The sequence below is a fragment of the Phalangium opilio genome, unplaced genomic scaffold, assembly GCF_054372755.1.
Source record: "Phalangium opilio isolate 3A_F unplaced genomic scaffold, DU_Popi_V2 ptg000003l_1, whole genome shotgun sequence".
Taxonomy (NCBI): Eukaryota; Metazoa; Arthropoda; class Arachnida; order Opiliones; family Phalangiidae; genus Phalangium; species Phalangium opilio.
In genome coordinates, this window is record NW_028324145.1 from 11,908,724 (window position 1) to 11,934,951 (window position 26,228).

The 26,228-nt window shown below is 38.2% G+C and overlaps 1 protein-coding gene across 4 annotated transcripts in view; it reads right to left on the bottom strand.

Annotated features, from left to right (window-relative positions):
• The window catches only part of Reph (Regulator of eph expression), a 312,486-nt gene that overhangs the window by 218,974 nt on the left and 67,284 nt on the right, over positions 1-26,228 (bottom strand). For 3 of the 4 annotated variants that reach the window (XM_089841098.1, XM_089841079.1, XM_089841088.1), the window contains exon 6: positions 6,734-6,791. The gene's annotated coding sequence lies outside the window, so the exon portion shown is untranslated. Of the gene's footprint in view, positions 1-6,733; positions 6,792-7,520; positions 7,745-26,228 lie in introns of those variants that run through there. The other variant, XM_089841108.1, reaches the window with a different exon arrangement.

Sequence of the window (26,228 nt, forward strand, 5' to 3'; positions counted from 1 at the left end):
GAAAATGGATATCTTTTCTCTTACGCCTCTTTTCCTATAAGGATCGCGAGATGACGATGGGCCGAATGGGACACTCAAAGCAAAGGGATTATGAAAGTATACCAACAATAATTCACATGCAATGACTTGATTTGATCGGGTTTTCCCAATAAATTGTTTCGATTAAACTAACACTTTCTCTAGTGCAATTGGTTAAGTTACACGTCCAGGAAAGCAAACATTTTCCAATCCTATTTCCGGTGGAGACCATACTCTTAGTCGTTCAATGTTAACCCCGTTCCCCAAAACTCCCACAAACTAAGGAACATCATTGATTTCCGTCCCCCAAACTAGCTTGGAAACTTCTAACTTCGAACGTATTTCTAGGTAGCAACCAAACTTCATAAATTAGCTCTCTCTGCAACTTGATTTCTTTTCCATTACTTTATCCCTTTAAGGAAAGGAAACTTATAAGCATCACGGATGAATCTAAAGAAACTGTAGAAACGCGCGGCGATCCCTTTTCCCTATATATATCCGTGTTTCTTTTGCCCGTAGGTTGAAGCGATCGAGTGAAACTTCTTTTTTGTTTCCTATAGGAGGAGGAACTATAAGGAGAAGGCGTTTGACTTGGGAGAATTTCCGGTCCCGAAGTATAAAGAAAAGAAGAAGAAGCGGGGGGAGAATCGTATATACACCGCGAGACGAGTCGAGCGAGGGCAGCTCGCCAGATTTGCGATGGCATTTTTATGCTCGACCATTTCTTTTCTCTTCTGTAGGGGCCCCACGGCTTCCAAATAAGCGAAAGCCCGATTCCCCGTAATGCCCCAACTACCATCTGTATCCCTATAACTTACTAAAGAAAATAAACCCAAAGTAGTAATATCCTTCATCAAAATCCCCATCTCCGTATATATCCATCTTTAAGAAAAGGGATAGAAGAAAACTTCCAAGTTAATCTACTTCGTACATGATATACATAAGTTGAACCAGGCTACCCTTATACACTTCTTATTTTCCAACGTCATTTGACTCCGCGAGATACATAAACTAAGAATAGCCTAAGCTTCTTTCGCGCTGACAAGTAAGGCGAAAACTACGTATAGTATAAGGGGAGCTTTACCTTATAACCGAAACGTTCTCTTTATTGTCGCCACTTCTCCGAGCGCGCGCTACTTGAATTTACGGGGAGAGAAAAGGAGAACCCGCTCTGATGGGCTTCAAACTAGTTCATTTGTTCGCGTCATTCCGGTTAATAGACGAAAGCCTACAACAGGCCCGATTTTCCAGGCGCTTTCTTCTCACAGGGTTAATATTTCTGCATTGATTGAAATGAAAAGAATAAGACCCAAGAGAGCGCGAGAGAGAGCGATTTCAGCTTGCGCCGCGCGTGTAACGTCCGAAACCGGGGAATAAATTGAGAGAATATGAAGTCGAGTTCTCATATAGAGAAAACACGAGGAAAGCTCGATTACTTTGGGAGCGGAAAAATAAGAAGCTTAAAAGTTGCATAATCCTTAAATGGAAGCATTTAAAAATAAAAAAGACGTTTCAGAATTGGGGGGGGGGGAGGTTTTTAAACATTAAGGTAAAGGTAAGGAGTCAATCCCCTATAATACCCTGTAGCAAAATTTTCCAAGAAGTACTCTAAAATTACTCTCAACTAAATCCTCTTACTAAAAGGAGTATTTATATATTATTTATTCCTGAATAAACTATCTTAGCACCTTGTACGTACCTCCAAAAATAATTTCCTATCAATCTTTTCGGTTGAGTCCATAGCTAATTATTGCGCTAAGAACGCCGCAAAATACTTAAATTTACCATATTTATCAGCTCTATGCGAACTAAAACTAAACGGGCAATAAATATAGTAAAAAATAATCTAACTTGTTGCCAAACACCCCGTATAGAGAAAGAGAGAGTAAGTAAGTAAATCGGATCCCAAGTTGATCAGGCGGTGCGAACTACACTCCCAAGAGGTAAGTTTACGTGCTGGCGGCAAAGGACCCATATATAGAGCGCCAGAAAAGAATATATAGGCACGTGGTGGTGGTGGTATGGTATGGGATGTCTTTTTCTTTCAACATTTTTAAAAGAAGCAGAAAGAGAGAGAGAGAGAGAGAGAGAGAGAGAGAGAGAGAGCAATATAGGATGAGGAAAGCTGAGAGGCCGTAAGTGATAGCCGGGAGATTGGCTCGAATGTAACTCATAGCCACGCGCGATGGTGGTGATCTCATTCTATCCTCGCTCGCGCAATTTCCACGTTTTCTTTTAACCCCCCTCTCTTTCTCCTCAGCCTCTCCGGATCCCTTCTCTCTCTCTCCTTCATCCTTTTCGCTCTCGCTCTTCCCCTCCCCCTAAAAAGAAATACTGAGTGACACGTTGCTTCCTCCCAACTACATCTCTGCGCCGCTTTAGCCTCTTTTCTAGCTAGCTAGCAGCAGCATCCACAGATTTCCCTGGATTCCAAAGGACTTTGGTACTGGATCGGAGCAGAAGGAAAGGAAAGAGAACTCGGTAGAGAAATTGCAAAATGCTTTCGGGGTTGGCTCGATTTCCTTTTCCTCTCTGGTATACTATACTACATTCCCTCCTTTTCTACTTCTTCTTTTTCCTTCTAGATGTACACCAATATTGATATTGCGTTACTCTCTGAAAAGGACCACCGTGCATGGCTGCTGTCGGACCAACACTCTTTAAGATATGAAAGAAAGGTCGTGGGGTTTATTTTTTTTCGGTTTGATGGTCAGTAGGGAAATAACAATATTCGTTTAATATAAGATGTGAAATTTCAGGATGCTGTTGATAATGAACGCCTACATCGAAAAACTAACTCAAAACATTTCCGTGGGAGGTAAATTTGACAAAAACAAGAAAAGAACTGGAAAATAAAACAATTGCAAACGAAAGAAAGAAAGAAAGACGTCCTGACGTATATAACTTTTATTAATAAAGGAAAAAGGGTCGGGCGTACTAGGCCTAGCTCGCAACATTCACTTTGCTAAATTTGTCGGTTTTCATCAGAAACTAATTAGACACTGTTAAAAATAAAGGTATTTTGAAGGTACTATAAAATACCTCCGCGACCTTTTTAGTACCCATGAACGTATTTTATTAGTTGTCTCACAGTGCGGGTATTAAATGATTTCGAAAAAGGTATTTTGGAAATATAAGGTATATAATGAAACCTTTTAGAGTTTCTGCGCTTCTGCTGGTATGTTATCGTACCCTGGAAGTAGAAAAGGACTTAACAGACTCCTTTAGAGGGAGTTTTTAGTTCCGGCGTGCTGATTATAATTAACACTACGAAAGTAAAATACATGATATAATACTTCAAGCCCAAATTCTCTAACACTAACTGTTTACTTCACCAGTAGCACTAGTAATGACAGCGTAGAAGAAATCTCTGTTGGAATATTATTAATAACCATAAAGAATAGGTTCGGTAGGGTAGAATAGGGTAGTGGTTTTCTACCCGAGATTTCAATTTCAATCTCAAGTTTCCTAGCTAGTGGTTTTTCTTAAATATATAATTACATATAATTAACATTAATTATTTTCTTTGACAGCTATATACACTAGCATACGTTACATCATTTAAAGGCAATACAATTATGATATAAGGCTTACATAGTTAATATAAAGGTTTGAATCCGAGCTTACGCCTTCAGTCGCCATTCAGAAAATATCCATGTATATGTGACCCTGAATTACCTTTACACTATAACAGTATCACACCTTCCTTAACAAGGGGAAGCTAAATATAGTATCGGGAAATGTAGAGTGGTTAATCCCTTGCTTACTATGCGAACTCTCACGACCCCGCAAGCCTATGGCGCAGACACTTAAAGGCGAGATGGAATGCAAAATTTTACCCTCATCCCGTAAGCCCACAACACAGACACTAAAAGTTGAGATGGAAGGAAAATATTACTCTCGTGTCTTTCAGTCTCATTTGCATCGAAGTGGTGTATTGCTTACCATGTCTGAAAATGATTCAAGCCCGCGGTAATAAAGGAAAGTTTACTAGTTTCAAATGTGGCGCAAATATTTTTGATGGCGCGAAAGTATAATTTAGACCTGTTTGTGGGTTTTATTTGACACCTAATTCGGTAGCACAAAATACCTTTAGAAGTATATTATCGAACCTTTTCGAGTGTTAACAGGTACCCTTTTCGGTAATAAGGAGTACCTTTCACAATTTGAAAGTTTTATTCCGACCTTTGTTGAGGTTTAAATGATACCCATTACGGGATCACAAAATACCTTGTAGTCCTCAAAAGTACCTTCTTCAAGAGGTATTTCATAGTACCCTTACACAACGGTATTTTGTAGTACCTATATAGGTACGTCTGGGGATGCATTGAAAAATACCTTTAAAGGTACTAGACAGTACGGTTATTTTTTACAGTGGAGAGACAGAAAGGGTGAAAGTGAGCTATTTTTCAGGAAAAAAAAAACAACAAAGGACAGGCGGAAGGAAATCCCTCTAGAGAATAACAGAGGTAAGAGTAGCTACTAATACTACTAAAAGACGATTAAATAGAAGCAAAAGGAGGGTCCGTAACATGGAGAAATAAACCATGAACCCATATAGACATAGCCACTCAACAAAAGACGGGAAAAGTTTTAATAAGACTAAGTGAATTTACGTAAAAAATTAAGTCTCCTTAATTTTTACATCCAAGACTCTACAAAGAAGGAAACCTATACTTACAAGGAGAAATAATTAGGGAAGAAACCTTTTTAATAAAGGCTCGCTACTACCACTCGACGTAACCCTTCAAAACATTTCTCCGCCACCAACCAAAAGTCGAAATTAAATTATCTTAAGTCGGTCGAATTCATCCTGCAGTTTCCCTACCGTTCGCGCCTGAAGTATTGCTAGGGACCATTTTAACCTAAGGTAAAAGCCGGGCTACACCAGCTATCAACTATAAGTTACCCCTTTGCAAGCCGGAAAGCGAGGCACGAACCAGCTCTTGAATCTAATAAAAACACCGGAGTTAACCATTTCAATATACATTTGCAGCGAGTAAAAAGATACGCCAAGGTTTTGTTGCTGCGAAGTGGTGAAAATATTATGGCTACCTACCACGCAATTGCGTACAAGGGAGTGTGCCATAAAAATATTACAATCCTGCATGGCCCGAGTGTTATTCGCTAGGAAGGACAGTTACGAGGGGGTAGATACTACGGAAATATTTACAATAACTTTGCAAATTGTGTACGCTTATCCGTTTCACAGTGGTGTTCCCCCTGGAACTGCACGCGCAGAGGTGTAAAAGGCCGCGAGCGCCAACTGCCAGTTTCATTATAGAAGTCTTCCAGTGGTGTTAAATGCAATTTGGGTGAAGTTTCTCTCCCCGCGACATCAATCCTCTTGGCGCACTATCACCCTCTGACATAGTTACAGAGCACGCGTGGTCGTCGTGGCAAACGACACCTGGAAGAGGGTCGCTCGACAAACTATCTAAGCGAAGACCTTAATATTCACACTTTGGGGAAGCTCGAGATGAGAAAGATGGGGATGGGGGATGGGGAAAAGAGAGCGAAGATCTCTAACAATTTACACTAGTAACCAGCATGGGCAGAGAAGAGCCGAAATTCAATTATGGACACATCTCCCTGGTCTTCTCGACGCAAAGTTGACGCGTTACGTACATCGCGAATCGTTCAACTATAAGAAGAGTCCCTTAGCTCCCCTTTAGCAAAGTTTTACATCCTGGACCCCCCACCAAAATTATAATTACGATTTTCTGGACAGAACTTTGCTTCAGGCGCTGTTACACCACCTAAAGTCGCTAGAGAATCGCCACATTACACCAGCGTGAGTTTACCTAAGTTCCACACCAGTGACAGGTGACAAGGATCCTTGCAAACTTCACTAAGGGATAGTATTAAGGGCGAATAAGGGTCCGAGTAGGTTTAGTACTAATGACAAGTGACACGAGCTAAATTATAAGTAAGTAGTATATAGTATTACGCTTCCGTTAGTTAGGCTTAGCAAGATGTTAGCGACAGATAATATGGTAATAATTGCGTTTAAAGGCATATATAATGACTAAGGAATTACTTTACGACGTTAAGTATGAAATACTTCGGTTCGTGAATGGTTTTATAGTAGTGTCAAGTAATACTGGGATTTAATAACTAACAGATATAGGGGGTTTGCGAAGGAAAAAGCAACCTCCGAAAAATTGTTAAATTAATATATACTTCGCTAGTTTTGGTAAAGTTAATTGTTGTTTTGAGGTGGATGTAATACGCAAAGCGAAAACCAACTGGGTGGTGGTGCACCATTCCATTTTTGTTCGGTACAAATCCCCCCCCCCCCCCGGCCCTTAAAGTCTGTTACCGCGAGTGGAAACGTTTATAAAGGGTAGAAATTCGTGGGTGAAGTCGAGCACGGAAATTTGCATAGTCGAATAATTTGTTTACTCGCTTAAGACGCCATACACAAATTAGCAATTTAAAGTTTTCAGCGCGCGCGGGAAAACGCAACTACGCCCAAATATAAACACAACGCGACGAAAACTTTTCAAAATTTAATTATCTTAACGACTAGCGGCTGATTTTTGAGCGTATTAGAGTTTGAACTTGTCAATCTCATTAATTAGTTTTTAAGGAATTTCTTCAAAGAAATTGTCGTTTCTTTGGGTTTGAAGGAGTTATCCTTACCTCTCTTCAAACAAAGGCCCACGTAAAACCAGTATCAAAACGTAAAGAACAGAAATAACGATACACTTACCGAAAAGATTTTCTTCGAGGCTCAAATTCTAATACATCCCGGTTTTTATACATCGATTCTGTAATAAAAAAAACAACAACAATGTAAAACTTAATAAACTATCAGAAGAAAGACAAAAAAATGTTTGTAAGAGAAAATAATTCAAAAACCTTAAGGGCTTTTAAGGGCTCAGGCACTAATCCTAATACAAACTGTATAAAATAAATCAAAAAGAAAAAGCCTTCTTCTTCAACAGAAAATCAAAAGGAATTTCAGCCCATCCTTAACGTAGATACGGGCAATGATAAACAAAATTTGAAACTTTATAAGTCCATTTGCATATTTATGAGTTCACCTAAATTTTCCGAGAAGCGAGAATAAACTTTCTTCTTTCTTTCTCTTTTCTTTCTTTAGGTCTTTTTAAAATCTTAGTATCGCTAAGGGACCTTTATTTTTAACAAAGTATAATCGAAAAAGAAATTTTTCTTTCAGAAAATAAATATTTGCCACCCAACTAAGAGCGTTAGACTATTCAGAGGATTACAGCGTCTACAGACTAACGGTAAATATTTAATTTAGCTCTTTTTTATTAAAAAAAAAAACATCTTCATTCTTTAACGAAGAAAGCTTTAGTTTAAAAAGATATCGTTAGAAACTTTACGGAAAATTAAGCCATCTTTTTTTTCAAACTAATTTTTTTAATAAGCTCCCTAATTTCAATTAACTCGGCGAGTATCTTACTTTGAAAAACAAATTTCATTAGTAATTTTTATCAAGCCTTAAGGGACAAACAATAATCTAGTCTTACAGTCAAAGGTGTGATGAGTTATCTTAAAAGTCCAATCCTGCCGATGTATAACATAAGCCTTGGCTCATTGGCTTTCTATCTATAGTGGCAATTTTACTTTGCTTTATATTTAATAAAGATTAACTTAAAATAATTGTATAACCAACTTTATATTCATTTCGAAACTTACTAAGCTTAATTTTAAAGATAAATAATCGATTAAAACTGATTAAAAATAAAATAAACTTAGCCTTGAAAGCTACAAGTTGGACAACGCTTCTTTTTTCATGAATCATGTAGCAGACTACGTTAGAAACGTCAAAACGTTTTGTCAGGGCTGGAAATAAGCCGCGGGAAATTCAAACGCAAAATATTTGCACGATAGGGTTTTTTGTATGTAAAGATGCATTTTCATTTACGAAAAGCTTCTACGGAACTGAAATTTACGATTCTAAATATAAGAATGTAAAAATGCGTGGCAAAAATCGTAACTCAAGATGACGTGAAGCCAATAATCCGAGAAAATAAAACGGCGTTGAAATCAAAAGCAGAGAGGGGTTCGCTTCCTTTATTGCGCAAGGGGGTTGTTGAGTTAGTGACGTGGGAGTCGAGTCAGATAGTGGGGAAGACATAAAAGGAGATTTCCGGCATCTTTCCATCCACGAGCAGCAAGCCGAACCATTGTTATCACTGGCCCACCTTCCCTTCGAAAGCTTATATCAAATATTTATCCCTATTAACTTCAGTCCGCGCCTCCCATCTTCTCTCGATTCAACTTTCCCGGCTGTTTTATTGCGGACGAAATACGTCCATTTAAAAAAAATCATGGAGATCCTTGACTCTGGCGCTCGTAGAAAAGCGGAAGTAGGGGCCACGTGATCAACGCCAGGCGCGCTCGCTCGCCCACCCGCTATATATAAAGCCGTATAAATGAGGAAAGGTTCTCTCCACGAGCAGTGCTCAGTCTTTGGCTCCCCATCCTAAACAGAGAACGAGCAGACATAAATTAAAGAGCGAGTAACAGCGTGTAAATCCGAACACGACAAGGCAACTCGTCTTTTTCCCAGAGACCATTTCGACGCGCTTGCTTTGATCGCGTTGCCCAGTTTGAAAGACGCGATAATACCGAAAGTATTTACTAGCTAGCTCGGGTTTTGGGTCGAAACGGTCTCGGCCAATCTCCCCTTTGAACCATTCATTCTCTTTCTCTCCAGTGGCAGTTTCGGACGGAAGTAGATTTGAAGGCTGCGGGGTTGAAACGGGGGAAAGAAGGACTCCATTTCCATTATGCAAAATGTTTGGGATAGATGTTAGGATTGTTTCAACCGCTCTAGCTTGATCTCTCTCCTCCCGTTCTCTTCCCAGCTCTTTGCTCGTTCCCTTAATGGTGCTGGCATACCGTTTCTAATCTTTTGACGTTAATTGGCTAGCAATTAACGAAAACGCCGCGTTGGCAGGAAGCTAGGGAGTTACGACGAGCTCCCTTCCGCTCTCAAAGCGGATAGGCTATACGTAATATTATCGACTTCGAACTGCAGGAATGAACGTTTTAACTTTTCGGATGATAGTTAACAAGAGCGGTTTTCAAACTTTATGACCATTTTCTCGCATTAATTGGGAGATACGAGCAAACCAAGAGTGGCAATATATACCGTAAAACAAGGATTATAATTTAGTTAAATCTACAGTCTGTCCTAATCTTAAAAGAGACCAAAATAATCAAACATGACTCTTTAGATTTGTCCCAAGATTAAAGACAGATCGAAATTCTAAAGATTTTACTAAAAAAAGTGGAATAAAATTCGCTCTTCGATGTTCAGAATACTTTGAATTATACCCGTTGAGGCTCTTTGGTTTTCTAAATCAAAAACAGGTGTTTCAATGAGAAATTTTGGATTAAAGCAAGGCCCTGAAAGACTATTAGGATCCTTTCATTTATCGATAAATTTAAAAGTGATTTCCCATCTGAAACTTATTGCCTATTTGGATCCGTATATAGTTTAATATACCGATCAAATATTGCCATTAGCAAAGCTATAGCCGAGTATATTCTCTTATTAAAAAGGTTCCCCTAGTGGGCTCTTTATTTAATTAATGAATCGTTAATAATTCGTTTAATAGACCATTTTCATTCTCCTCCCTCGCCTTGCCTTTTCTCCTTTGCCTTCTTAAATTTAATACAGCGCTCCGGAAACGGCCAAGAAATTAAATTGCTAACGCGAAAGGCGAGTGTATATACCATATATAGGAGCTCTAAGCGGTAAGATTCTAGATGTAAAATACGAGTAAAATATCCTAGGAAAGGAAGGGAAAAGCGGGGAAAACTCGTGAACCAAGGCTTAAAGCCAAAAAGGGGAGTGAGCGAAAAATCGCCTCCGAGGGAATTATGCCATGGCGCTGCTGAACCCAACGGATCTTTCATCCCTACGGACGGAATAGAGGAAGCCCCTCAACCCCGTGCCATTGTTGTAAAGCCTAACCTATAAATTTTGAGGGGAAATTCTGTGTGGGGAACATTTTCACTAAGTCATCCCTATTAGATTTGTTCGCACCAGGGTGTAAGGGGGTGACGATGCGGGTTATCTTTTCTCGTTTCTACCGAAATCTGATTAAGATCCGCCACTTCCCTCCTTGACGAGGGAGACAGAGTTTTCCCAGGAAAAGAATCACATTTTCTTTTTTGGTGAAGCGACAAAAGGCGTCACAAAACTGCGAATCTAGATTAAAGCGATTTCTAGAAAATTTCTTCTCTCCTATATAGTCTTTCTCGAGAGAAACTTTGAAAAACACCGTGTTCGAAAACGCATTAGGGTTGCGGATCTGACTGGTAATTTACACCCTAAACTATCAGATACTGCCAAATTCTGACAGCCCCATATATTTTTTAAAAGTGGCCTAATCGCTATCATCCGTCTGGTGGGCCAAAAGCCACTAGATGGGGAAGGAAAGGGAACGACTGAGTCAACTCTTTCTTCTCGCATTTTACGTTATTGGCTCTAAAACACCGCCATCCATTGAAAGTGTTGAAAACAGAAACAACACGACTGCTGGATTAATATTTTATCCAGTTGCGAATGCGAGTTTAACTGGCGCAAATACGCCATTGAAACCACGCTTATTTCAAGGAGGCTATACCTGGGGTCATTTCGAAGCGAATACTTCAGGAACTCTCTTTGCAAGAGTTCATATCCCGTGGGGTAGGTGTTCCGCACGTTCAAACACTAATTCCCGCGGTAAACTCCTTTCACTAGTCCCACCCTAAATCTACATCCCGAGGATAAAATGGGGGGTCCAGAATAGCGAATTAGGGTACGCCAAAACTCAATAATACTTGATCCGGTTCGGTAGTATTTGCCGAAAACCATTAAGGAGCCAACATTTTCGCGTGAAAAGCGCCTATTATAACAAATAGGACGGTCGTGAGTTCCTCATTCCTAGCTGCGAGCTGTCTATTTCTATCTATTGGTCCTCATCGTGTACCGAGTATCAATTCGGGTAGATCATTATATTGGCCACAAGGCATCTATCTAGAACTACGAGAAACCAACCCTATTTATCGCGAAAGGCTTAGCGATAAACTAATGTCGATGCGTAAAATTCCCCAATGAGCATCTTCTCTTCTGATAGATATAATGGAAGCGAGTCATCTCTTAATATTTGAAGCTCCAGTCATACGGTAAGTATATTAGGTAAATATCAAGCAGCTATAGTATACGATACCATGTCGCGAATCTTCAGTCAGTGTATTTACCCGAAGCTTTATAGATCTAAGTGCCTTATAATACAACCATCGCGAGTAGAAATGTGCATTCGTGCCAATTCAATAGAAACTTTCACTCCTTGAGCACGACTCAACTCAGTCATAATCTTACGCTTATTTAGATTCAATAATATTTTGGATTAATTGGTATCATTTATGAAGTAAGACAAACTAAATAGAGTTTATATTCAATGTTCCCACATTTTTTTCCTAATTACAATATCTATGTAAAGTTAGTTTTTCTTCGATATTTTTGTATTTCCGCACTAACGAACAGATACGAAAAATAATTCCCCTATGCAAATACATAAATGAAAATATTTCATGTTTCCGTTTTCAAGACTGTTTTTCCGTTTCTCTTCAAAGAAATCTATTCCCCGAGGGGATTAATGGATGAAAAGAAAAAAAATTAACGTTTATCTCATTGAAAAGCAAAATGCAATTGCATGCATAATTTAAAAAAAATGATATTGAAAACATTTTTATACGTATACATGAAGGTTTTCAAAATATGTTGTTTTTTTATTTTTAAATTTAAAAAAACAACGCAGTCTCAAAGCTAGAGTGAGTGCGGCAAGAAAGAAAACACAAAAATATTTCTTAGTAGTACTTTTTAAATATAGAACAAGAGTATCCATGCAAAACAGCATTTATTATGCATGATATTCTAAAAGCTAAATCTTTTCAACCAGCATAATCATCTTAGTTAAAAGGTTTCAGGCGATAATGTTACGAAATTCTGTACATACATTTAAATTAAATTAGAGTCTAAAATTAGAGAATCTTAGCACGAAGCTCTAATATTTTTCTAACATAACGCCTTTATTTTGAACTTTGTAGATTCAATTTGGGAAAACCCTAAAGAGCAATTCCAAAGCAATTTCCTAACTTGTCTAATGGTTATAACCAAAGAGAAACACTAGTAGTTGCCAGGTCTTTCAAGATACAGGTAGGCATACACTGTTACTAAATTTAAAGACTTCCCATTATAAACACCATTTACACTAAAGAATCTAGAAAAACAACTCTTAACAATACGAAAGACGTACTAAACTGCAATTCTTTTTGACTTGAAAAGAGATCAAAGCTATGGGATAGAGAAAGTCAACTCGGAAAAAGGTTTCTCTTTTTTCTTTCTATACTATTTCTCCCTTCTTCCGCGAGCGTTTCCGACATTTGACAAATGCAGCTTTTCCTGTATGCACGCGGATGTCATCGTACCGCTCTTCTTCGTTTAAAAGGATCTTTATCGACCTTTTCAATTCAACAACACGCGCCAGTTAACCATTACGCCCTAACAACGCTGAATTCTAAGAGCCACTGACTTTGAAAGAAAACGCCTATAAAAATGGCGCATAGAACCCCCACGCGCCAAGACTCCTCGTGGTCTTCGTGAGAACTAGAGAACTATAGCGCGTGCCAATATAGAAAAATAAAATAGTACATTTGAATAACTTGAAATTTCCCATGATTATTGAACTGGTATGGTATGGCTAAGGAACGTACACCAAAACTACCAATTAATTCCTTTAAAATTATGATTAAACTACACCAAGAACCGGGCGTATTTTGCACCAAAAAATAATGGGGCAAAAAACTTTCCATGTTTCAATTTCAGCTACAATTCAATATTCAAAGAAACCTCGAATCAATTCATGTCTTACATTTTCTGTATTACTATTATTCGTTGTATACGGAAAAAAAGCGAGCTCTATAGAAATCACGAGGCGAAGAGCGCGAGCGGCGTAAACAGAAGTCAATCACAAAAGCGAATAACAAGTGAGGAAACAGAAGTTGGTGTCACCCATTTCTCCTCTAACATCCTTCAAAAAACGCGTATCCCTCTCTTGAGCTTCCTATTATGAATCGGAAACGGTCTCCATCCCATATTTTTTTTCTTCTTCTTCTCTTGGACTCTTTCTTCTTTCGTTTACGTCGTCCTTGTATATTCGAAACCCGCGTGATCGAAAGGGAATATTATTTTCGGGTCGCTTACATTTCGAAAAGAGAGAAGAAAAAAAAATGTCAAACTTTTATGACGCCCGGACTATAGGCTTCCCCGCACGCCGTAGCTATAAAACGCGCCTCCCGGAGCGAAAAGAAGAGCTGACATTCGAGTGTAGTGTAGGTTTGTACTAAGGGATGAATAAGAGATATATAGGGTTGGAATCTATGGTACTCTTAAGTTTGTATATTATTGACAATAGGAAAGAAATGGCCCGTGCATTGTGGCGGACATGAATTTCAAAAGGAAACAGTACACCGGGTATTTTATTTTCAAAATAATAATAAAAAGGATTCATCTTTATCACGAGAACTAGCGTCTATTTGGGTTTTGCTATATGTATGTGTATGGAAACAGAGCCATGCTTGAAGCTATTATAGTTATTAAGTGAACTTAAAACTAATTTAAACACTTTTCTTAAGTTAGTTTACACCCTACTATTTAATATAAATTATTATTTTAATTCGCATTTGAAGCAAATTAAATTTTAATCGAAAAAGTAAAATTTAGAAATTTTATTTTTGCCCCTGAAAGTAGGCTAGCCTAAAAGTCCAAATGTTTAACTATGAAGTATACGCCCAGGGGTTTTGAAAAATATTTTTTCCTCCCAATTTTTTTAACAACGGTCACAATATTGTTCGAAATACCATTTTTTGGCAAGGAAGTAAAATATCTTAAATTTACATCTAAAACCAATTAATTTTAATCGAAAATCTAAAAAGATAAAAATTTGGAAAAAATATATTTTTACCCCTGCAAGTAGGCTAGCCTAAAAGTCATAATGTATAACGGTGATGTACACGTGCAGGAGTTTCGTCTATTTTTCTTCGTAAAATTTATTTTTTAAAAATCAGCGCAATATTTTTTGAAAGGCAGTTATTTTTAGGTTAGATTAAAGTCAAATGTAGATAAGAAGTGCCTGCCCATTAAAAACCTGAGAACGTGGGGCAATCTTAAATCATAGCCCGGGCACGTCGACTTCTATCCCAAACAATTCCACCACCAAATAACAAAGCAACTGCGTCCACCCTAAAAAAAAACCTGAAAAGGTCCCCACTGAATGCGCACTTCTAATTTTTTGTTCCTGCCTTTTTCGTTATAGAGAAATCCAACGATACTCGAGACTAGGAGAAGGGATTTTAGAGGGTCTACTAGACTTTTATATCGGTCTTAAGACGCATTTACATTGAGTTTATTGTGTGGGTCGTACTGTCGCGAGGCCAACTCAAGAGGCTTTTTTTCTTCTTCTTATTTTTGCTTTGCGATAGAGTTCTTTTCCTTTTTGGTTGAAACGGAAGTTGATAAACTGTAAGTTACGAAATTCTTTCCAATATTGCCTATGGATTTTAAAACTTTTTTGGTGTTTGTTGGAATGAGAAGCCTTCGAATTCAATGATTTCCAAAATGATTTTTATAATTATTTTTACTCATTAGCGTGTTTTAAAGAACATTACGAGGGAGTAGATGATTTTAAAGCGGAGCCCTTGATTACTTCGATGTAATTTAATTCCGTTAGAGCTGGGGCAGCCCGAGGTCTCTCCGTTATAAAGATTTACTTCCCTTTCGTGTTAAAAGTGCCTTATAAAGCACTAGGTACTATTTTACGTCATTTAAAAAAATCAAACGGCTTTGATAAGGGCGGATCCCCAGCGCCATAGAGGAGGAGAAGGAAGCAGCTTGGCGGGGAATGAAATGAACTTTTATAGCTAAGCAGTTTTACGAGGAACCATAATTTCCGAGCGACTGTCTCCGAGCGCGGAAAACGCCAAAGAATCCTATATAAATATCCCACCTTATAATGGACCTTATTTCTGTATTTCATGTTACAAAAAACGGCTTATTTTAAGGTTGTAAAGAGCGGTATAGATCCTATAAACTCCCAGAAAAGAGAGGAGAGAGAGAGGGAGTGCGGATGAACTAAAAGAAGATGCTTTTTTTTACGTCAGAGTCATCTTTTCAATAGTAGTACATTTCAGTTCAAGTTCGCACCGAAACTAAACAACTCTCCAGGGTCAAAAATACATAAATAGAAGTTCAAAAATTTACGAGAAAAAAATTAACTTAATTTATATTATCATTAAATTAAATGTAGGTTATTATTAAGTTATTAATGTATCTGAATTTGCATCAATATGAGACGTGGGAGAAACAAGAAGCCTGAATTTGCGCCATTGGAAAATATTAAAGAAAAACACACTGAATAAACAAAAGTATTCGTTGCAAAACATGATATTCCCTGAAGTATAATTTGCCAGGTATTTTTGACTTCAATCGTGCACATAGATGAATGTTTGATGAGTTGCAGAGGCACTAATATAAGCTATGAGAAAAGTAGAGCAACAGAGCCAATTAAAAATGCTTCGAAAGTGTTGTTGTTTCGTTTATACGCGATCGTATAATGGCGTGCATGACAGATTGGAATACGCCTATTATTGCACAAAATTAATATATAATAGAAATGAATGTAGATGTTTAAAATAAAAGAGTGCAAGCCAAATAAAGACACTTCTCATCAAAATGACACACGACACGCGTTTCGGAATAATTTATGAATAATAAACAGCGAAAATAGGACTTCACGCCTACCAAGGAAGTCGATATTGACAATTTCAAAGAGTTAAAGCCTTAGATTGTAATTTGCTTCGGATTATTAACTTCTGTTAGAACCGAGTTTACATATAGATTTATAGTTTATAGCAGTCGATTTTTGTCCGCTAAGGCTTAATATTTTAAAGCATTATGCTCGCATTTTTACAAGGATATCTTTCCTTAAGATCTCTCGTGGTTTGTTGCCTATCTCGTTACCAGACACCAGGAGCAAAGTATCATCACCCTTAAATAAACTTTGTCTTCGCTGCAAAGTGATACACGACACGAGTATAGATTCGAACCCTTGATTGAAGAAATGCAAAGGAAAGAAGACTAGGTCCGATATGTCACGTCACCGCGATATTCATCCAAGAGCACGCAGCAATTTCACCTTAAGGTATTTCCAAGAATTTCCTTTTTAAGAATAACACAGAAGTCGAGTTCACATCAGCACATACTCGAGGACGTGAAAAGTCTATACCTTGAAGCAAGTTCTAGCTATATTGCTAACCCTAAAAGCGCCTGGAAACCAACGAGTTTCTCAAAATTTAAGAAATTGTTGTCATCTACGCATCCCAACGAGTTTCTCATCATCTCCAGTAGCAGTTGACAAAACCGAAACCATTCAGGTGTATTATATAATATTAAACATCAAAGGAAAGGAATTATTGTAATTATAATAAGATACTTCAATATATGAATGTTTGATTCAATTAATAATCCGCTCCGTATTTAGAAGTGCACGTGCCCCTCTTCTCTTTAAACACATCGTTCGTATTCTTAACCCGACCTCTTGACCCCGAGCGCGCGCGCGAAAAGGATTAGACATACAATGAATTTCCGAAAAGGAATATACGTTACTTCACACATATATCAAAAGACAATATTCGCGTTGGAATATTGAATGAAAAGTAAGATAGACAATGGGAAAAATCCGTCTTAAAGTATTAACAGATACGCTATCAATCTATTAAACGATATCGTACGAACAAGGCAAAGTTTAGAATTCGTTATACGTATCGTTGAGAAGGCAATCCTTCTAATTAAAACGGTTCGGAAGAGGTGTAACCGACCCCGCACCAACAAAGAGAAAGAGAGAAAGATCTGTAGAAACTATCCCTAAGATTAAGGCTGCGCACTCTTATCAAAGTTACATTGATAAATTTCGTTCAATGAACGAGGCGAATAGAGCTTCGAGTTGGTTCAGTTCAAAATATCCCCCTTGTGTTTCGGGTTTCTACGTAATCGCTCTCTTGACCTGGACAATTTTGGTAAGGTGATACTGAAAGGACAGTCTGAAAAGTCGATTAATCTAAAGACAACCAACAGCTACGTTATTTTACACGGAAATTCATCAAATTTAGTTTTCAACTTGGAAATATTTCGTAAATTCAACAGCTATAAGAGAGAACCCGTTTCAAGTCGTATTACTTCATCTAAGGCGCTTTTACAAACACTCGTACGCGAGCTGACAAGACAAATAGTATGGTTGTATAATAATAATAATAGTACTCGCGTCGTATTCCCCACCCCGTCACTCCATTCTACGATACGTATAGAACAACTCGCTGTTGGCGAACGAAAAGCCGCAACGAGCAAATGTCTTTTGTGTCGCGCGGTTTCAAAACGCGAATCTTTTTCCGAGTAAAAATGCGCGAAACAAAGCGGTTTAATTAACCGCGCCGTGCTCCTCTACCACTAGAAACTGGGACGTCTTTTCGCCCACTCCTAAACACCCCCTCGGCCTTCCTTCTAGCCTCTCTAGCTGCCATCATATCCGAAAGCAACGCAGCAGCGAGATCTTAGAGAGAGGAGAGATCTGTAGTTCTCCTTCAGCGAGGCCTTGACTTATAACCGAGGAAAAGGTTCATATTTTTGGAGAAAGAGAGGAGGGGGGGGCGAAATTATTGCCGGTTTCGGGTTGCGGCGCGGTTGTGGGGGTACGATGAGGGGTACAGCTAGCTCGTTTATAGCAATGAACATCTCGGTGAATTATAGGCGGCAACGCGCGGCCCTATTAGAGGGGGATTGAGCGGCGACCCCCCGCCTGCCCTAACTTACACTAGGGCGCACTGAGAGGACTTCTCCGTCATCCATTCTACTCTGGGAACAAATCTTTTGACAGGCCGAAAGGAAATAGAAGCGCCGGAGCGTGCTAGAAAGGCTAACGCCCCTTCTTCCATCCCGCAACCTCGCCATTGCACCACGACGAATTTCGTCCCGATCTCCACTCAGCACACACACTCTCTCTCCCTCGTATCCGACCGAGACTTCTCTTCGTTTCTTGGTGTTTTTTTTCTTTTTTTTATTCCTTCCAATGCCCCGATTCCAGAATCAGAAAGAAACCCATTGAAACCACCGCGGTATAGCTTATATAAGCCATTCGCGGCTAGTGTGGTAACGCTTTCAACAAAAGCCAGCAGCGATACTATTAAATTTTAACCCATTAGATAAAAACAGTCCCAAAAGGCTGAGGAAAGAGCTAAGCTTATTATTTATAATACCCCTGAAAGTGGGCTAACCGAAAAGTCCAAATGTATCGCGGTAAGTTACGTTTACAGGGGTTTAGTTTAAATTTTATAAATTAACGAAATTGGTCTCTAAATTCACGCGAGGTAATTTACCTCGGCGTATTTTGGCCTATAACTGACCTACTTAATCTAGATACCCAAGAGTCGCGAAACTAATCCGAAATATCGGTCTTAAAATTAATTTTTGTGAAGCTACTGGAATAGGGAACGTAATGTCTTCATTGTCTGTCTATGGGCGAATGAAATGGCATCATCTTGGAGTATATGAATGGCCTCGGAAAAAGGGATAAGCCATTAGGCGACGAGTCATCCGCGGTCTCTCTATTGCCCTGACGAAATTCTTGAAGGAAAAAGGTCCGCCGAGATCTAGAAAAGGGGGAGTCAGCCCCGGACTAGGGATAATATTTTTACAGCATTGACTCTAGGAGTATTATTAGCGGACCTCCCCCTTCTTTTGAAAGGATAATGTTGCTCCGGCTAGTGATTAAGGACCCTCTTTGGCCCCAATGCTTCCCTTTTCCTCAATTTTCGGCGAAGGTTCCTCGCTCGGATTAGATTTTAAAGAAGAAAAAAAAGGAACTTTTACGACTCGGTACTAGATTGGTTTTAAAGGAATTCCAAAGGGGGAAACGGCCCTAGAGTGAAATTTCTTCGACGCCACAAATCGTTTTGCGGGAAAACGAGATTCCATTTTTTTTTTATTCTTCATTAATATAATTAATCTTCATTCGTGGGTTGAATTTCAGTCTTTAATAAAACACCGAAATTAGACCTTCATTGGTTCTTCTCAATTTTTACTTTACCATTGGGTTCAGAATACTAATTCTCCGTTGCTAAAATCAGAGAAGAATGTGAATTAAGCTCTACTTTTAAAACCCGCTAATAACCATAACAATTAATCCTTGGAAACGTTAAACTAAAATATACTTTTCAAATATACATATACAAAATGAATACCTTTTTCTCATTCATTTTCCCCGATACAATTTCTCGTGGAATTAAGTTACAAATCGTAATACGTTTTTCCCTTTCCAAATATTTTGGGGAAACTAACTTTTACTCGTTATAGGGGGGGGGGGGGGAAACAACGCTAGAACCTCGTTAAATTAACGAATCAAAACTAGAAATATTATTCTTTCCCTTTTCATCGAGGTAGGTGCAACCCCTCCTCCTGGCCTGGCGTAGTATACTCTAATCATTACCAGGAAAAGGAGAATTTATGGAAAAAGAGAAATTAGAGAAACGGGTAACGTTGAACCGGCTGCTTCATCCCCACGAGCACACCCCCCAATAAAACTTCTACTAACGTAAACCCCCCTTTTTCCCCCCAACGCTTAAAACTTCCATAAATTAAAACTAAATTTACGGGAAAACAAATCTTGAATTTTTATATATTCTCTTCAAGTATTTCCAAAAGGATAACATGACGTTATCAAATGACCGAAAATTTCTGTCGCCATAAATGTCAATTCTATAAAACAGGTCAAAATCTCTAGTGACCTTTGGGATTTTTCAACCAAAAAAGAGTTGAAAACTAGGGTAGTAGAATGTTGATAAGAAGTGTAATAATTAGACGAACTTCTCTAGGAAAGGAGTCGAATATTTTTACGGTGTTCCCATAACTTCGGGATTCCTCTACTTTTCTAAATAGAAATGGCACAGAAAGAAGACAAGCAACTTAGGCCATTTTCATGAAAATATCGAGACTTTTGAATACTCTGTAAGACATTCGCTTTAACTACCACGCTGCGAAGGCCTGCACCATCAAACTCGGGTTTGAAACAAAAAGGGCCTATAGTATTTTTCCATAGAAGAGTTTCCCGAAACTTGGAATTTATTGAGATTCTCTAACACATTGTAACTGCGCGTATATATGCAGGAAAGGCGGATACAAGCTAAAACGCTGTTAAGATAGAAACGCTCTATTAAAGGAGGTCCTTGACGGGGAAAATACGACGTGGTACATCGTTGGCAGGGCGCGTAATCACTCTCTATCCCCTAATTAAAGTTAATCGGACACCGAACGCCGCTATTCACTCGCTTAATGAACGACAAGCGGAAGAGACAGCGCCTGGGAACAGAGCCCGGGGGGGGGACATCAACCGGGGGGGGTAAGAGAAGAATACGGACAGTGTAGAATTCAAAGAGAGAAACTAGAAGCTGGCCGCTTTCAAACAATGGAAGCTAGGCAAGCTGAAACACACTCCGATATTCGGACTTGAGTTTCCAACTCCAACGACCTCCATCCATCCCCCCCTTCTCTCGCCCATATCAATTGTCCAAAATTTTCCCGGGGTCTCCTAGTGTAGATTTATCGCTACTTCGGAGTTCAAAGGTGCTAACTTTGAAAAATACCGATTTCGAAACTTTCAATCCTAATTTTCAAATAAGATTTAATTACCCATTGAACGAGCAGAGCGCCGATTAAATTTCAACGATAGTTTACAGAAATTTTGAATGCAAAGAAGAATATATTTTGGAATACTTAACGTAAAGTTAGAGAATTAATTCACAAAACGAGAAATCGAAGCAGTAAACTCAAAAATTCAACTATTACCCCACAACATCTTAATAAAAAAATATGTTAATGTTCTGAAAACTAAACGTAGCCTAGAATTTAACTTCGAATTACTCTTAAATTGTTAAGTGAATAATTACTTCAAATATAACAACAATAAATCAATTTTTAGCCCAAATTGGTAGTTACTACATTTTAGTCTTAGCGTACCTCGAGCTACAGTCAGTGAGATAGAAATTGAGACTAAGAACTGAAGAGAGCGGAAGGAGAATAAACGGCCTTTCAGATATAAAGTTTATCTTTGACCAGAGGAATGGCTATACTGACCATCAATTCGAACACGGTTCTGGGAAGCGAAGCCTTATAAGCATTTCCCACTGTTAACAGTAGTACCGAAATTCTTCGCGGTTTAGAAACGGTCCTCCAATACATTTATATATAAATAGATAGATATAGAAACGCTTTTCGGTGTACCATGAATGCTAAATTGACTTTATTTGGAAATTATTTCAGAGTAATTAAAATATTCAACGCCACCAATTTCGAGTGGTAAATCCCGTTGAAACCACGAATGGGGATGGAGGAAAGGAGGGGATAAAATTCAATAAGGCTATTTCTAACACATCGTAACGACTTGACATTGCTGCCAAAGGCTTAACAAAACGACTTATTTATACGTATTCGAGACAGGAGATAGTGGCTTTCGTTTTAACAGTAGTTTCGGCTTCAGACCGAGCAAGGGTTTGGTTTGTCCAATCTGATTAGGAATTTTCAAATACTGCAGCAACGGCAGAGGGAGTTAAATAATTTATTGAACTTACTGCTTCGATTAAATTAGGAATGTCAATCGGAGCAAAATGGGAATGCTATTGAAGATTTACGATGAGTTCCCGATAAGGAGGATATTAACAGATATGTAGAAGTCGATAACGTGCACATCAATAGCAAAAGTTTCTTTTCAATATTAAAATTTAACTTAATCTCCTTTACACCCTAGACGCTCCTAACTTTAATTATATCTGTTTGACAAAGAAAGTTTGTTGAAATTAAGTTTATAAAAATAATCTTTCACATCATGGAGATGTTGCGTGGAAACCAGGGTTTTAAATATAAGACCTCAAGTGGTAGTAATGATGATATGGTTCTCGTGAAACATTTTTGTCCCATAACAATTTCATGGAATATGAGGCAAAACATCACGCTATGTATAATGTACTATTATACAAAACGCGAGGATTAATTATAGCTGCAGAATCGAAATGGTAAATGTAATAGGACCGTGGGGAATTAAAGTCAAAAGTACGGTCGGTGCACACGAGAATAGGACCTAATATTAATCGTAACCAGTTGCCAAATTACGGTAAAACAAAACATATATTAAGAATAAAGGGAGGGGAGATTCTATTCGGGCTATCATCAAAAGAACATTAATAAAAACCAGGAAAAAACTTTGGTATATTTAATAGCGTATAATTCAATGGTTCTTTATTTTATTAACGCGGGGGATTATGGACTTGGCATTAAATTCCTACCTTGTCTCGTTTTTTACCTGCAAAACTACAGCAATAATCATTCATAAACTATATAAAACAAGCCTGACACTCGTAATAGTCATTTCGCGAGACAAAAAGAGTGTCGGAAATAAATTAAACTAAAGCTACTAATAAATATACTCCACATTTTTCCTCATTAATATTTTGATCAAATCTCTACTTAATATTTTAAAATACACGTCAATAATAGATATAAATCAACTGATAACTTTGTCTTAATCTACGTTTGATAGCGGGGACGTATAAAATCTGAAACCACGGAATGAGAGACAATGAATGAAGGTGTAATAGGTTCATAGTTAATGACGAGTGTTGAAAATCGAGTCATCTTTCACTGCCTTACTAAAAAGAATTGGGGAAAGCCAGATCAACGGTGGAGCAAAAGGGAAAAAAAAATAGTATCACCACCTCATGTACCTCCCTGGGAACAATTAACCACAAGTCTAATTACGCACTGTTGCAGTAATTACCTATCTTGCGCCTTTAATTAGAAGGCCTTCTTTCAACTCCCCGTCCTAATTATTAACGACAAAGCTAGGTATGTATGTATGGCATAAAAGGTACCGTACGTTTAAAACCTAGATTTATTAAAAATGTTACTCGAAAATTAATTAGCATGCAGTTCGGTGAAAGTCGAGCTAGGACTAGAAACAAAAATTTTGACAAATGAATGTTTAAAATGCGGCGGCGTACGTAAGACTATGTCCCTATTTAAGTAATATTACTATAGGAACTTTGTAAAAATATTAAGAATAAGTTTAAAAAACCTAATATATTTTTAAAGTCAATTATTTTATGATCCAACTATATTTGGAAGTAAATGGAGTTTTCGACACGGGATAAAAAAGGAGGGCTTCGACAATGTGTCTAGTAAGCGTAATTCATCCCAAAACGGCTTAGGATTAGGGAATTGATTAGAACTTATCCTGCAGAATTTCGAAAGACACAGGGAGGGCCACCAAGAGAGGAGAGAAGAGGAGAGAGAGAGTGGAAAAAAAAAAGGTTGCCGATGGGCCTCAACTGCAACACTCGCTACAATCTAGGCGGGATAAATAATTTGTTCTCCGACATGATCCTAGTCTAATTTGGAACAAAGCGCGGGGGCTTAGGCTTAAGTCACTCAAACCCGGGGCTCCTCGACCCCCCCCCCATTTCCCGGATAACGTGTGCGAGGTAGTTCTGGTGCCCACAAATTCCCTTCAGTCCATCTTCTCTTCTTGGTATTCGGCTTGAGATCGCGTGAGAAGGAGAAAAAGGAAAGAAAGAAGGAAAAAAAAGGAGGTTCAGAACCTCCAAAGAGCATCCGCGAATAGAGTTAAGCGGGGCCATAGGAGAAAACCCGTAAATGTGTACTAAGAAAAACCCAAGGTTAGTGGAAAGACACCCGTATCGAAAATAGTAGTAACTTGGCCTTTACAATCTAATAACCCGAATTTCCCCGTATCTGACCTTAATTCATTCGATCCAGGTGGACGGAGAGAACGAGGTTTCAAGGAACGGTATAGAGGAGAAGGGGTCAGCTTTGTCGATCCAATTAACCTTGTCCGTATTATCTTGGCTTGTTTGATTGATCACGGGGTATTCGCGACGTAGGCCCCTCCTTCCTTCCATCCTCCTTGTGCCTACCTGACCTCTTTTTAATCTTATACCTCCCTCCATTATCCCCTCCATCCCTAGTTCGGTTCGGTTTCTTATAGCCATTCGCTTCTCTTTTTTTGTTCTTTTTTAATTAGCGTTTCCATCAGCTCATTCTTTTCCCGCGCGCGCGAGCTGGTTCGCGGCTTTTCTTGGGTCACGAGGCCTATAGCCAAAAAACTAGAATGAAGCTGTATTATACTACGGACGGACGAACGGACTAGAAAGCGCTCGTGCTCCTGAAAGGATCACAGGATATTCATTTAATCCTTCCAGAGCATTTTTTGTTCACTCTGAGCTTTCTCCGTTCTTTTTAATTTTACTAAAGTCACAAGGTTAGAGCTTAGTAACGTTTAATACCTCTCTAAGCCTCTAATTTTTTATAGATGGATAATCTATTAAGTTCTAACATTTCGGATAATGTCTTTTTTTTTTTCCTAGGACGAATTTCAATATTAAACAGCACACGATATTAAAGAGAAACTAAAAGGTTTCTAAGTCCATACCTAATTTGTTTACTAAGAAAAATATGAATGACGACAATATTTCACGGTACCCAATTCCAGTTGGCGCAATATACGGGCTATTTGAACCAACTGACTAATAATTTTTATCGAAAGGGAATAAAGCAATCTAAAGTGCAAAAGTGTGTCATTGAGAAGAGCGTGTTATTACTGGGGGCGCGAGCTCGAAATTAATGGTTTTCAATTCTTCAGGGAATATCGCCTTTATTCAAGCGAAAACAAATCGGGAGCGATAAATCTAACTACACTACATTAGGATATTAAAAAATAAATGTTCAGCTTACCCTTTATATTATAATACATCGTCTAATATTACCAAACAGAAACGGGGTAGAGTCGGGGGGTCCGATTATCATTTCAATCTACATACTATCTATCTAGCTCCATTAGGGATCCTATATGGACCTTTTCAATTGTAACATCGCGTACCCAATCACCCGCGTTTCGGTATATTGCATTACTTATTCAATTCAAGGCTATATTATAAACTTCTTTGAAATTGTCTATCAAATTTATGCGGGGTATGTTATTTAATAAAGATAAAGGCGGGATACATAACAAAACGGGGTATTACAGTTATCATTAATTGTATTCACGTTCTTAAGGCGTATCGCGCGCGGTTTGGTTGACCAACAACTATTCTAAATAAAAGTCTCGTTTCCCGGGTCTATAACCGAATGAAAAAGAATAGTAATACATCTATATCTGAGAATACAATAAAATTAAGCCTTTGAATGTACGTAATGTACATAAATAATGGGGAGACAAGTACCTTTCCACACGCTGAATTTTATAGTTGGGATAGACTATAAGGGGAGATAACTTTGGTGGTTAGAGAACGGAGTACATTAGTTAAATGACACTGGGGAATTTATCAACGGCAACCATTTTATTCATATATCCTCGAGTCAGAACGAAAACCTTTTATCTCCATAAAATAAATAAATTTATGAAATTATCTAAAACGAACCATTAAAAACGTGTTTATTAAATTAAACGCAATTAATTTACTACTTTCAGTGTCAATGTACTCGAGAGTTTCACGATACCATCCAAGCACAAAAAACTAACACTGAGAGTCCGCCATCTACAGAAACGAGCGGGAAACCTTTCTTAGAGAGCCTTCACGCCAAAAAAAAAAATCTTTATGAGTTCTTCCAGTAGAAAACCCCGGGATTTCGATCCAATTTGAGAAGGTAGAAGTGGTGGTCAAACAGAGTTTTGTTAAAGCAATTCTAAAGTTTCCCAAAACTTGATTTCAATTATATAAAAAGAAGCTAAAATAATTTTTGCATAATCTAATTTTCAAATTCCTTTAACAGAGTTTAAAGTTTAAAAACCAAGAAACTAGTTCCTAGCCTAGCGGTGAACTCCGCTCAAAGTACTCAATTAAATTTAACACTGTGTATTAATCCGCCTTAACTTGGGTACTGCCATAATTTCCCCACTCACCCTCAAACATAAAACATAAAACGAAGGACGAAAAGACACGCGCCCTACAAAATATGTTTTTCTTTTTTGACGTTTTTTTTTCTTCTAGTTTTCCGTACTCTAGTAGTTTTTAGGATTTTGTCAGAAATCTCTTGGGAATCAACTCGCTTTTGAAGAAAAGAA